This window comes from Oncorhynchus mykiss, unplaced genomic scaffold (genome assembly GCF_013265735.2).
Source record: "Oncorhynchus mykiss isolate Arlee unplaced genomic scaffold, USDA_OmykA_1.1 un_scaffold_188, whole genome shotgun sequence".
NCBI lineage: Eukaryota > Metazoa > Chordata > Actinopteri > Salmoniformes > Salmonidae > Oncorhynchus > Oncorhynchus mykiss.
The window spans coordinates 709,707-722,500 of record NW_023493674.1 but is presented as its reverse complement, the minus strand read 5'-3'; the positions used below and the strand labels follow the sequence as shown (position 1 = coordinate 722,500).

General features: G+C 50.4%; 1 protein-coding gene across 4 annotated transcripts in view; it reads right to left on the bottom strand.

The window, feature by feature from the left end:
• The window catches only part of LOC118947678 (SH3 and multiple ankyrin repeat domains protein 3-like), a 137,478-nt gene that overhangs the window by 107,922 nt on the left and 16,762 nt on the right, over positions 1-12,794 (bottom strand). Inside the window, exon 1 of one of the 4 annotated variants that reach the window (XM_036972635.1) lies at positions 6,380-7,561. The exons of the other annotated variants lie outside the window; for them this stretch is intronic. The gene's annotated coding sequence lies outside the window, so the exon portion shown is untranslated. Of the gene's footprint in view, positions 1-6,379; positions 7,562-12,794 lie in introns of those variants that run through there. 4 annotated transcript variants of the gene reach the window in all.

Genomic DNA, 12,794 nt, shown 5'->3' with positions numbered 1-12,794 from the left:
GGTAGAGGTAGGAGTAGGTAGTATGTGGACCAGGGCTAGGTTGGGGTAGGTAATATGTGGACCAGGGTTAGGTAGGGGTAGGTAGTATGTAGACTAGGGTTAGGTAGGGTTAGGTAGTATGTGGACCAGGGTTAGGTAGGGGTAGGTAGTATGTGGACCAGTGTTAAGTAGGGGTAGGGTTAGGTAGTATGTGGACCAGGGTTATGTAGGGGTAGGGGTAGGTAGTAGGTGGACCAAGGTTAGGTAGGTGTAGGTAGTATGTGGACCAGGGTTAGGTAGGGGTAGGGGTAGGTAGTATGTGGACCAGGGTTAGGTAGGTGTAGGGGTAGGTAGTATGTGGACCAGGGTTAGGTAGGGGTAGGGGTAGGTAGTATGTGGACCAGGGTTAGGTAGGGGTAGGTAGTATGTGGACCAGGGTTAGGTAGGGGTAGGGTCAGGTAGTATGTGGACCAGGGTTAGGTAGGGGTAGAGGTAGGTAGTATGTGGATCAGGGTTAGGTAGGGGTAGGTAGTATGTGGACCAGGGTTAGGTAGGGGTAGGTAGTATGTGGACCAGGGTTAGGTAGGTGTAGGGGTAGGTAGTATGTGGACCAGGGTTAGGTAGGGGTAGGAAGTATGTGGACCAGGGTTAGGTAGGGGTAGGTAGAATGTTGACCAGGTTTAGGTAGGTTTAGGGGTAGGTAGTGTGTGGACCAGGGTCAGGTTGGGGTAGGTAATATGTGGACCAGGGTTAGGTAGGGGTAGGTAGTATGTGGACCAGGGTCAGGTTGGGGTAGGTAGTATGTGGACCAGGGTTAGGTAGGGGTAGGGGTAGGTAGTATGTGGACCAGTGTTAGGTAGGGGTAGGGGTAGGTAGTAGGTGGACCAAGGTTAGGTAGGTGTAGGTAGTATGTGGACCAGGGTTAGGTAGGGGTAGGTAGTATGTGGACCAGGGTTAGATAGGGGTAGGTAGTATGTGGACCAGGGTTAGGTAGGGGTAGGTAGTATGTGGAACAGGGTTAGGTAGGGGTAGATAGTATGTGGACCAGGGTTAGGTAGGGGTAGGGTTAGGTAGTATGTGGACCAGGGTTAGGTAGGGGTAGGTAGTATGTGGACCAGGGTTAGGTAGGGGTAGGAAGTATGTGGACCAGGGTTAGGTGTAGTCAGGTAGAATGTGGACCAGGTTTAGGTAGGGTTAGGGGTAGGTAGTATGTGGACCAGGGTTAGGTAGAGGTCGGGGTAGGTAGTATGTGGACCAGGGTTAGGTAGGGGTAGGTAGTATATGGACCAGGGTTAGGTAGGGTCAGGTAGAATGTGGACCAGGTTTAGGTAGGGTTAGGGGTAGGTAGTATGTGGACCAGGGTTAGGTAGGGGTAGGAAGTATGTGGACCAGGGTTAGGTATGGTCAGGTAGAATGTTGACCAGGTTTAGGTAGGTTTAGGGGTAGGTAGTGTGTGCACCAGGGTTAGGTAGAGGTAGGGGTAGGTAGTGTGTGGACCAGGGTCAGGTTGGGGTAGGTAATATGTGGACCAGGGTTAGGTAGGGGTAGGTAGTATGTGGACCAGGGTTAGGTAGGGTTAGGTAGTATGTGGACCAGGGTTAGGTAGGGGTAGGAAGTATGTGGACCAGGGTTAGGTATGGTCAGGTAGAATGTGGACCATGTTTAGGTAGGGTTAGGGGTAGGTAGTATGTGGACCAGGGTCAGGTGGGGGTAGGTAGTATGTGGACAAGGGTTAGGTAGGTGTAGGTAGTATGTGGACCAGGGTTAGGTAGGTGTAGGTAGTATGTGGACCAGGGTTAGGTAGGGTTAGTTAGTATGTGGACCAGGCTTAGGTAGGGGTAGGGGTAGGTAGTATGTGGACCAGGGTTAGGTGGAGGTAGGGGTAGGTAGTATGTGGACCAGGGTTAGGTAGGTGTAGGGGTAGGTAGTATGTGGACCAGGGTTAGGTAGGGGTAGGTAGTATGTGGACCAGGGTTAGGTAGGGGTAGGAAGTATGTGGACCAGGGTTAGGTATGGTCAGGTAGAATGTGGACCAGGTTTAGGTAGGGTTAGGGGTAGGTAGTATGTGGACCAGGGTTAGGTAGAGGTAGGGGTAGGTAGTATGTGGACCAGGGTTAGGTTGGGGTAGGTAATATGTGGACCAGGGTTAGGTAGGGGTAGGTAGTATGTAGACTAGGGTTAGGTAGGGTTAGGTAGTATGTGGACCAGGGTTAGTTAGGGGTAGGGGTAGGTAGTATGTGGACCAGGGTTAGGTAGGGGTAGGAAGTATGTGGACCAGGGTTAGGTATGGTCAGGTAGAATGTGGACCAGGTTTAGGTAGGGTTAGGGGTAGGTAGTATGTGGACCAGGGTTAGGTAGAGGTAGGAGTAGGTAGTATGTGGACCAGGGCTAGGTTGGGGTAGGTAATATGTGGACCAGGGTTAGGTAGGGGTAGGTAGTATGTAGACTAGGGTTAGGTAGGGTTAGGTAGTATGTGGACCAGGGTTAGGTAGGGGTAGGAAATATGTGGACCAGTGTTAAGTAGGGGTAGGGTTAGGTAGTATGTGGACCAGGGTTATGTAGGGGTAGGGGTAGGTAGTAGGTGGACCAAGGTTAGGTAGGTGTAGGTAGTATGTGGACCAGGGTTAGGTAGGGGTAGGTAGTATGTGGACCAGGGTTAGGTAGGTGTAGGGGTAGGTAGTATGTGGACCAGGGTTAGGTAGGTGTAGGGGTAGGTAGTATGTGGACCAGGGTTAGGTAGGGGTAGGGGTAGGTAGTATGTGGACCAGGGTTAGGTAGGGGTAGGTAGTATGTGGACCAGGGTTAGGTAGGGGTAGGGTCAGGTAGTATGTGGACCAGGGTTAGGTAGGGGTAGAGGTAGGTAGTATGTGGATCAGGGTTAGGTAGGGGTAGGTAGTATGTGGACCAGGGTTAGGTAGGGGTAGGTAGTATGTGGACCAGGGTTAGGTAGGTGTAGGGGTAGGTAGTATGTGGACCAGGGTTAGGTAGGGGTAGGAAGTATGTGGACCAGGGTTAGGTAGGGGTAGGTAGAATGTTGACCAGGTTTAGGTAGGTTTAGGGGTAGGTAGTGTGTGGACCAGGGTCAGGTTGGGGTAGGTAATATGTGGACCAGGGTTAGGTAGGGGTAGGTAGTATGTGGACCAGGGTCAGGTTGGGGTAGGTAGTATGTGGACCAGGGTTAGGTAGGGGTAGGGGTAGGTAGTATGTGGACCAGTGTTAGGTAGGGGTAGGGGTAGGTAGTAGGTGGACCAAGGTTAGGTAGGTGTAGGTAGTATGTGGACCAGGGTTAGGTAGGGGTAGGTAGTATGTGGACCAGGGTTAGATAGGGGTAGGTAGTATGTGGACCAGGGTTAGGTAGGGGTAGGTAGTATGTGGAACAGGGTTAGGTAGGGGTAGATAGTATGTGGACCAGGGTTAGGTAGGGGTAGGGTTAGGTAGTATGTGGACCAGGGTTAGGTAGGGGTAGGTAGTATGTGGACCAGGGTTAGGTAGGGGTAGGAAGTATGTGGACCAGGGTTAGGTGTAGTCAGGTAGAATGTGGACCAGGTTTAGGTAGGGTTAGGGGTAGGTAGTATGTGGACCAGGGTTAGGTAGAGGTCGGGGTAGGTAGTATGTGGACCAGGGTTAGGTAGGGGTAGGTAGTATATGGACCAGGGTTAGGTAGGGTCAGGTAGAATGTGGACCAGGTTTAGGTAGGGTTAGGGGTAGGTAGTATGTGGACCAGGGTTAGGTAGGGGTAGGAAGTATGTGGACCAGGGTTAGGTATGGTCAGGTAGAATGTTGACCAGGTTTAGGTAGGTTTAGGGGTAGGTAGTGTGTGCACCAGGGTTAGGTAGAGGTAGGGGTAGGTAGTGTGTGGACCAGGGTCAGGTTGGGGTAGGTAATATGTGGACCAGGGTTAGGTAGGGGTAGGTAGTATGTGGACCAGGGTTAGGTAGGGTTAGGTAGTATGTGGACCAGGGTTAGGTAGGGGTAGGAAGTATGTGGACCAGGGTTAGGTATGGTCAGGTAGAATGTGGACCATGTTTAGGTAGGGTTAGGGGTAGGTAGTATGTGGACCAGGGTCAGGTGGGGGTAGGTAGTATGTGGACAAGGGTTAGGTAGGTGTAGGTAGTATGTGGACCAGGGTTAGGTAGGTGTAGGTAGTATGTGGACCAGGGTTAGGTAGGGTTAGTTAGTATGTGGACCAGGCTTAGGTAGGGGTAGGGGTAGGTAGTATGTGGACCAGGGTTAGGTGGAGGTAGGGGTAGGTAGTATGTGGACCAGGGTTAGGTAGGTGTAGGGGTAGGTAGTATGTGGACGAGGGTTAGGTAGGGGTAGGTAGTATGTGGACCAGGGTTAGGTAGGGGTAGGAAGTATGTGGACCAGGGTTAGGTATGGTCAGGTAGAATGTGGACCAGGTTTAGGTAGGGTTAGGGGTAGGTAGTATGTGGACCAGGGTTAGGTAGAGGTAGGGGTAGGTAGTATGTGGACCAGGGTTAGGTTGGGGTAGGTAATATGTGGACCAGGGTTAGGTAGGGGTAGGTAGTATGTAGACTAGGGTTAGGTAGGGTTAGGTAGTATGTGGACCAGGGTTAGTTAGGGGTAGGGGTAGGTAGTATGTGGACCAGGGTTAGGTAGGGGTAGGAAGTATGTGGACCAGGGTTAGGTATGGTCAGGTAGAATGTGGACCAGGTTTAGGTAGGGTTAGGGGTAGGTAGTATGTGGACCAGGGTTAGGTAGAGGTAGGAGTAGGTAGTATGTGGACCAGGGCTAGGTTGGGGTAGGTAATATGTGGACCAGGGTTAGGTAGGGGTAGGTAGTATGTAGACTAGGGTTAGGTAGGGTTAGGTAGTATGTGGACCAGGGTTAGGTAGGGGTAGGAAATATGTGGACCAGTGTTAAGTAGGGGTAGGGTTAGGTAGTATGTGGACCAGGGTTATGTAGGGGTAGGGGTAGGTAGTAGGTGGACCAAGGTTAGGTAGGTGTAGGTAGTATGTGGACCAGGGTTAGGTAGTGGTAGGTAGTATGTGGACCAGGGTTAGGTAGGTGTAGGGGTAGGTAGTATGTGGACCAGGGTTAGGTAGGTGTAGGGGTAGGTAGTATGTGGACCAGGGTTAGGTAGGGGTAGGGGTAGGTAGTATGTGGACCAGGGTTAGGTAGGGGTAGGTAGTATGTGGACCAGGGTTAGGTAGGGGTAGGGTCAGGTAGTATGTGGACCAGGGTTAGGTAGGGGTAGAGGTAGGTAGTATGTGGATCAGGGTTAGGTAGGGGTAGGTAGTATGTGGACCAGGGTTAGGTAGGGGTAGGTAGTATGTGGACCAGGGTTAGGTAGGTGTAGGGGTAGGTAGTATGTGGACCAGGGTTAGGTAGGGGTAGGAAGTATGTGGACCAGGGTTAGGTAGGGGTAGGTAGAATGTTGACCAGGTTTAGGTAGGTTTAGGGGTAGGTAGTGTGTGGACCAGGGTCAGGTTGGGGTAGGTAATATGTGGACCAGGGTTAGGTAGGGGTAGGTAGTATGTGGACCAGGGTCAGGTTGGGGTAGGTAGTATGTGGACCAGGGTTAGGTAGGGGTAGGGGTAGGTAGTATGTGGACCAGTGTTAGGTAGGGGTAGGGGTAGGTAGTAGGTGGACCAAGGTTAGGTAGGTGTAGGTAGTATGTGGACCAGGGTTAGGTAGGGGTAGGTAGTATGTGGACCAGGGTTAGATAGGGGTAGGTAGTATGTGGACCAGGGTTAGGTAGGGGTAGGTAGTATGTGGAACAGGGTTAGGTAGGGGTAGATAGTATGTGGACCAGGGTTAGGTAGGGGTAGGGTTAGGTAGTATGTGGACCAGGGTTAGGTAGGGGTAGGTAGTATGTGGACCAGGGTTAGGTAGGGGTAGGAAGTATGTGGACCAGGGTTAGGTGTAGTCAGGTAGAATGTGGACCAGGTTTAGGTAGGGTTAGGGGTAGGTAGTATGTGGACCAGGGTTAGGTAGAGGTCGGGGTAGGTAGTATGTGGACCAGGGTTAGGTAGGGGTAGGTAGTATATGGACCAGGGTTAGGTAGGGTCAGGTAGAATGTGGACCAGGTTTAGGTAGGGTTAGGGGTAGGTAGTATGTGGACCAGGGTTAGGTAGGGGTAGGAAGTATGTGGACCAGGGTTAGGTATGGTCAGGTAGAATGTTGACCAGGTTTAGGTAGGTTTAGGGGTAGGTAGTGTGTGCACCAGGGTTAGGTAGAGGTAGGGGTAGGTAGTGTGTGGACCAGGGTCAGGTTGGGGTAGGTAATATGTGGACCAGGGTTAGGTAGGGGTAGGTAGTATGTGGACCAGGGACCAGGGTTAGGTAGGGGTAGGTAGTATGTGGACCAGGGTTAGGTAGGGGTAGGTAGTATGTGGACAAGGGTTAGAGAATATACACCATCAGGACATCATAGTCACCTCTGGTCTGGGATTCCCATCAAAATGATCCTGCTGGTTCCACTGTCACCAAACTGGTCTGTACTGGTCTGTGGTAGTAATGTGCTGGTCTGTAGTACTTCTGTGCTGGTATGTAGTAGTGTATAGTACTCTACTGTGCTGGCATGTAGTACTCCTGTGCTGGTCTGTAGTACTCCTGTGCTGGTCTGTAGTACTCCTGTGCTGGTCTGTAGTAGTGTGTATTACTCCTGTGCTGGTATGTAGTACTCCTGTGCTGGTCTGTAGTAGTCCTGTGTTGGTCTGTAGTAGTCCTGTGCTGGTATGTAGTACTCCTGTGCTGGTCTGTAGTACTCCTGTGCTGGTCTGTAGTACTCCTGTGCTGGTCTGTAGTACTCCTGTGCCTGTCTGTAGTAGTCCTGCGCTGGTCTGTAGTAGTCCTGTGCTGGTCTGTAATAGTCTGTAGTACTCCTGTTCTCGTCTGTACTAGTCCTGTGCTGGTCTGTAGTAGTCCTGTGTTGGTCTGTAGTAGTCCTGTGTTGGTCTGTAGTAGTCCTGTGCTGGTCTGTAGTACTCCTGTGCTGGTCTGTAGTACTCCTGTGCTTGTCTGTAGTACTCCTGCGCTGGTCTGTAATAGTCTGTAGTACTACTGTGCTGGCTCTGTAGTACTCCTGTGCTGGCTCTGTAGTACTCCTGTGCTGGTCTGTAGTAGTCCTGTGTTTGTCTGTAGTACTCCTGTGCTGGTCTGTAGTAGTCTGTAGTACTCATGTGCTGGTCTGTAGTAGTCCTGTACTGGTCTGTAGTAGTAAGGTACTGGTCTGTAGTAGTAATGTACTGGTCTGTAGTAGTCCTGTAGTCTGTACTTCTCTGTGTTTAGGGCTCTACAGTGTCTTGATAACTCTCTTGTCTTTCTGAAGGGAAACCAGAGGAGGGAGGAGTGGGAAGGAACACACTTCCCCCTCATTTCCTCCTTAACCACCAGCAGGACGGCTCCAGCTCCTCACATCTGACTAATAGAAAGGCTAGCAATATTGGTCCTCAGTGATAGGTTGGTGCTCAGTGACCACAACAAAATCAAGTGACATGGTGACATCCTGTACTCCTTTTAGAGCTCACTGATTGGTTAATGACAGCTCTACAACCCTAAACCCTGACCATAACCCTAATCACAACCCATAACCACAACCGCTAACTACAACCCTAACCCGAACCACAACCCTAACCCTAACCCTGAACCCAAACCCTAACCACCACCCTAAACCCTAACCACAACCCTAAACCCTGACCACAACCCTAAACCCTAACCCTGAACCCAAACCACAACCCTAAACCCTAACCACAACCCTAACCCTGAACCCAAACCACAACCCTAAACCCTAACCACAACCCTAAACCCTGACCACAACCCTAAACCCTAACCCTGAACCCAAACCACAACCCTAAACCCTAACCACAACCCTAAACCCTGACCACAACCCTAAACCCTAACCCTGAACCCAAACCACAACCCTAAACCCTAACCACAACCCTAAACCCTAACCACAACCCTAAACCCTAACCCTGAACCCAAACCACAACCCTAAACCCTAACCACAACCCTAAACCCTGACCACAACCCTAAACCCTAACCCTAACCCTGAACCCAAACCCGAACCACAACCCTAACCCTAACCACAACCCTAAACCCTAACCACAACCCTAAACCCTAACCACAACCCCAAACCCTAAAAACAACCCTAAAATCTAACCACAACCCTAAACCCTAAATACAACCCTGAACCCTAACCACAACCTTAAGCACATTCCTATCCACAACCCAACGGCAACCCTAACCCCTAACCACAACCCTAAGCCCTGACCACAACCCTAAACCACAACCACAACCCTAAACCCTGACTACAACCCTAAACCCTGACCACAACCCTAACCCTAACCACCACCCTAAACCCTAACCACCACCCTAAACCCTGACCCTAACCCTAACCACAACCCAACAACAACCCTAACCCCTAACCTAACCCTAAGCCCTAACCACAACCCTAAACCCTGACCACAAACCTAACCACAACCCTAAACCCTAACCACCACCCTAAACCCTGACCACAACCCTAAACCCTGACCATAACTCTAAACCCTGACCACAACCCTAACCCCTAACCACAACCCTAAACCCTGACCACAACCCTAAACCCTGACAACAACCCTAACCCATAACCACAACCCTAAACCTTAACCACAACCCTAAACCCTAACCATAACCCTAAACCCTGACAACAACCCTAAAACCAGACAACAACCCTAAACCCTGACCACAACCCTAACCCCTAACCACAACCCTAAACCCTGACCACAACCCTAACCACAACCCTAACCCCTAACCACAACCCTAACCCCTAACCACAACCCAAAACCCTGACCACAACCCTAAACCCTGACAACAACCCTAACCCATAACCACAACCCTAAACCCTGATCACAACCCTAAACCCTGACAACAACCCTAACCCATGACCACAACCCTAACCCCTAACCACAACCCTAAACCCTGACCACAACCCTAAACACAACCCTAACCACAACCGTAACCCCTAACCACAACCCTAAACACAACCCTAACCACAACCCTAACCCCTAACCACAACTCTAAACTCTGACCACAACCCTAAACCCTGACCACAACCCTAACCCTAAACCCAAACCCTAACCACAACCCTAAACCCTAACTACAACCCTAAAACCTGACCACAACCCACAACCCATAACCCTAACCCTAACCACAACCCATAACCTAACCCCTAACCACAACCCTAAACCCTAACCACAACCCTAAACCCTGACCACAACCCTAAACCCTAACCACAACCCTAAACCCTAACCACAACCCCAAACCCTAAAAACAACCCTAAAATCTAACCACAACCCTAAACCCTGACCGCAACCCTAACCCCTAACCACAACCCTAACCCTAACACCTAACCCTAACCTCAACCCTAAACCCTGCCACAACCCTAACCCCTAACCACAACCCTAACCCCTAACCACAACCCTAACCCCTAACCATAACCCTAACCACAACCGTAACCCCTAACCACAACCCTAAACACAACCCTAACCACAACCCTAACCCCTAACCACAACTCTAAACTCTGACCACAACCCTAAACCCTGACCACAACCCTAACCCTAAACCCAAACCCGAACCACAACCCTAAACCCTAACCACAACCCTAAACCCTAACTACAACCCTAAAACCTGACCACAACCCACAACCCATAACCCTAACCACAACCCATAACCTAACCCCTAACCACAACCCTAAACCCTAACCACAACCCTAAACCCTGACCACAACCCTAAACCCTAACCACAACCCTAAACCCTAACCACAACCCCAAACCCTAAAAACAACCCTAAAATCTAACCACAACCCTAAACCCTGACCGCAACCCTAACCCCTAACCACAACCCTAACCCTAACACCTAACCCTAACCTCAACCCTAAACCCTGCCACAACCCTAACCCCTAACCACAACCCTAACCCCTAACCACAACCCTAACCCCTAACCATAACCCTAACCACAACCGTAACCCCTAACCACAACCCTAAACACAACCCTAACCACAACCCTAACCCCTGACCACAACCCTAAACCCTAACCCTGAACCCAAACCACAACCCTAAACCCTAACCACAACCCTAAACCCTAACCACAACCCTAAACCCTAACCCTGAACCCAAACCACAACCCTAAACCCTAACCACAACCCTAAACCCTGACCACAACCCTAAACCCTAACCCTGAACCCAAACCACAACCCTAAACCCTAACCACAACCCTAAACCCTAACCACAACCCTAAACCCTAACCCTGAACCCAAACCACAACCCTAAACCCTAACCACAACCCTAAACCCTGACCACAACCCTAAACCCTAACCCTAACCCTGAACCCAAACCCGAACCACAACCCTAACCCTAACCACAACCCTAAACCCTAACCACAACCCTAAACCCTAACCACAACCCCAAACCCTAAAAACAACCCTAAAATCTAACCACAACCCTAAACCCTAAATACAACCCTGAACCCTAACCACAACCTTAAGCACATTCCTATCCACAACCCAACGGCAACCCTAACCCCTAACCACAACCCTAAGCCCTGACCACAACCCTAAACCACAACCACAACCCTAAACCCTGACTACAACCCTAAACCCTGACCACAACCCTAACCCTAACCACCACCCTAAACCCTAACCACCACCCTAAACCCTGACCCTAACCCTAACCACAACCCAACAACAACCCTAACCCCTAACCTAACCCTAAGCCCTAACCACAACCCTAAACCCTGACCACAAACCTAACCACAACCCTAAACCCTAACCACCACCCTAAACCCTGACCACAACCCTAAACCCTGACCATAACTCTAAACCCTGACCACAACCCTAACCCCTAACCACAACCCTAAACCCTGACCACAACCCTAAACCCTGACAACAACCCTAACCCATAACCACAACCCTAAACCTTAACCACAACCCTAAACCCTAACCATAACCCTAAACCCTGACAACAACCCTAAAACCAGACAACAACCCTAAACCCTGACCACAACCCTAACCCCTAACCACAACCCTAAACCCTGACCACAACCCTAACCACAACCCTAACCCCTAACCACAACCCTAACCCCTAACCACAACCCAAAACCCTGACCACAACCCTAAACCCTGACAACAACCCTAACCCATAACCACAACCCTAAACCCTGATCACAACCCTAAACCCTGACAACAACCCTAACCCATGACCACAACCCTAACCCCTAACCACAACCCTAAACCCTGACCACAACCCTAAACACAACCCTAACCACAACCGTAACCCCTAACCACAACCCTAAACACAACCCTAACCACAACCCTAACCCCTAACCACAACTCTAAACTCTGACCACAACCCTAAACCCTGACCACAACCCTAACCCTAAACCCAAACCCTAACCACAACCCTAAACCCTAACTACAACCCTAAAACCTGACCACAACCCACAACCCATAACCCTAACCCTAACCACAACCCATAACCTAACCCCTAACCACAACCCTAAACCCTAACCACAACCCTAAACCCTGACCACAACCCTAAACCCTAACCACAACCCTAAACCCTAACCACAACCCCAAACCCTAAAAACAACCCTAAAATCTAACCACAACCCTAAACCCTGACCGCAACCCTAACCCCTAACCACAACCCTAACCCTAACACCTAACCCTAACCTCAACCCTAAACCCTGCCACAACCCTAACCCCTAACCACAACCCTAACCCCTAACCACAACCCTAACCCCTAACCATAACCCTAACCACAACCGTAACCCCTAACCACAACCCTAAACACAACCCTAACCACAACCCTAACCCCTGACCACAACCCTAAACCCTAACCCTGAACCCAAACCACAACCCTAAACCCTAACCACAACCCTAAACCCTAACCACAACCCTAAACCCTAACCCTGAACCCAAACCACAACCCTAAACCCTAACCACAACCCTAAACCCTGACCACAACCCTAAACCCTAACCCTGAACCCAAACCACAACCCTAAACCCTAACCACAACCCTAAACCCTAACCACAACCCTAAACCCTAACCCTGAACCCAAACCACAACCCTAAACCCTAACCACAACCCTAAACCCTGACCACAACCCTAAACCCTAACCCTAACCCTGAACCCAAACCCGAACCACAACCCTAACCCTAACCACAACCCTAAACCCTAACCACAACCCTAAACCCTAACCACAACCCCAAACCCTAAAAACAACCCTAAAATCTAACCACAACCCTAAACCCTAAATACAACCCTGAACCCTAACCACAACCTTAAGCACATTCCTATCCACAACCCAACGGAAACCCTAACCCCTAACCACAACCCTAAGCCCTGACCACAACCCTAAACCACAACCACAACCCTAAACCCTGACTACAACCCTAAACCCTGACCACAACCCTAACCCTAACCACCACCCTAAACCCTAACCACCACCCTAAACCCTGACCCTAACCCTAACCACAACCCAACAACAACCCTAACCCCTAACCTAACCCTAAGCCCTAACCACAACCCTAAACCCTGACCACAAACCTAACCACAACCCTAAACCCTAACCACCACCTTAAACCCTGACCACAACCCTAAACCCTGACCATAACTCTAAACCCTGACCACAACCCTAACCCCTAACCACAACCCTAAACCCTGACCACAACCCTAAACCCTGACAACAACCCTAACCCATAACCACAACCCTAAACCTTAACCACAACCCTAAACCCTAACCATAACCCTAAACCCTGACAACAACCCTAAAACCAGACAACAACCCTAAACCCTGACCACAACCCTAACCCCT